The following is a 2,092-nucleotide window of genomic DNA, read 5'->3' on the forward strand; positions in this document are numbered from 1 at the left end:
ACGGACATCTACGAGTGCAGTAATAGGCCTCGACAAGTAAAATGTAGAACGAATTTTGCAGCTTGTGGTGCAAATGTAAGACCCTGGGTGTAATGATTGCTATTGGCTACTCAAGTTTTGTTTTTCATTCCGTTCATTTCTACGAGGATGTGCACTATAATTTTGCGTGTTGCTCGGTAGCAACGCCCGTTAAAATACGTTAATGGAAACAATACGAAAAGAAAGCGCAAAATCGTCGTCCCCCCCCCCCCCCCCCCCCCCCCCCCCCCCCCCACCTTTCACCCCCATCTCCTGAATAGCTCCGACGCTTCTGGGCGTCATACGAAGTAGAGATGTCCCGGTAACTAGCGATCGTACCTCGACGGTGCACCATAACAATAAACCGTTCGGCCCGCGTCGCCAACTCCCATTGTAAGTATTTCTACGACTAAACGATGATACTTCTATGCCCAGGGTCGCCCTCGCTCGCTCATAGAAACCCTCCGTTAGTCATTCGCAGAAGGCTGTCATTTTTGACAAATAACAACACGCGAAGAGTAAACACTGGTAAACGTCCTCAGGAAAAGTGAACATGCCTCCGATTTTGATTACCGGCGACGCTGGCGACGAATTTCTCGGCGCTGTTGGCGCAACAACGGGCGCCATGAAGGCGAATAAACAAGCCAGAACACAAGAATAATTCACACTTTAAATAACAAACAAATTAAGAACCCACTAAAGGGAAAGCAATGAAGATGCGATGCACGGGGTTAATGGGGACAACGCGGGAGCTAGGAACAACGCTGCTCTCCGCATACCAAAATGGGCGCGCAACAACCGTACGCCAGACCAAAGTTATTCGCCAGACGGCGCGGCTGTCGCTCAACACGCAAGATGGCGACGACTACGCGGAAAAGGTTTATAAGCTCCGCTTGCGGAAATCCAGAGATCTGGCTCGACTCGCTTTTTCTGGTGGGCAGCCGAGCGTTTGGAGAGGCCGGAGCAGAGCGGGCGAAACATCTCGGAGGCCATGATGGGACAACAACAACATAGATCGTTTTGACGCAGCGCTCAGCTCATGCAGCCGAATATTACGTCAAAGTTCGGCTGGGGCTCGTGTTCTGTAAAAATTGGGTTGTGTGTGTGTTTATACAGCCTAGAACTTGGTCTGCCTCACAGGGGCGACGAGTCTCCCAGCTGTAGATGAGAAATTTAGCCAGTGCGGTACAACCGCTAGCCTGGGGTCTTTAACGTGCATCACGCAGTAGTGATACACGACCGCACGCCGGTACGATGCTCATCCAGATCGAAACGGGCAGGGGTGGGGCTCGAACCTCGTGTTCTGTCAGTAAAGGTAAAGCTGAGTAAAGTCGAAGGCGCACGTAGCACTCATGGATTTTTGACTTAATTTTTCTCGACTGAGCGCGGGGAAGCAATTGGCATGAGCCGTTCACAACCTTTGCAGCGCGCGCAATCAAGAAAGACGTGCCTTATGTTCGTAAACGCAAACTCCAGGGAAAACAAGCTGGACGTCGCACCCCCTATAGTTCGATCTCCTTGCCAATACCACTAATTTATAGCGTGCAGCAAGTGTTTTTGTGAAACAAATATAAAAATGCACGCATATGCATGCTCGCACGTCACTCATGTCATGATGTCAATGTCCCACAGGAGGACTTTTAGGCGGCAAAGTAAGCAGGTAGAATGTCGAGTGTACTTTTTGCGCTAAGATATTTCTCACGCACCACACGGCATAACGTACGGAAGCACGAAAAAAAAAAAAAAAAGAATCCCATGATGCTAGCCAAGTTTCTGACAATCAGACAAGTAAGGAACTACAGAAAAATTATTTGGTAAGGCTTAGTATGTTTGCTTTCATATTTTGAAGGTTACGCGTTGGATAAATGGCTTACAGGTAAATTCGCTTATTGACAACCTCGCCTACGTTACAACCAGTAGTAAACTCACATGTGCATAAGTATCCGCAGCATATTACTCGGATACATTGAGCAATGCCGCACCAACCACCCACCTGTCGCTACATCCGCACGTCTCAGTGAATAGAACTCACCTTCCATGGCTGCAAAAGTGCGGCTTGCCAACTTCGCATGTA

The sequence above is a fragment of the Ixodes scapularis genome, unplaced genomic scaffold (genome assembly GCF_016920785.2).
Source record: "Ixodes scapularis isolate PalLabHiFi unplaced genomic scaffold, ASM1692078v2 PGA_scaffold0__279_contigs__length_252992795, whole genome shotgun sequence".
Lineage (NCBI taxonomy): Eukaryota > Metazoa > Arthropoda > Arachnida > Ixodida > Ixodidae > Ixodes > Ixodes scapularis.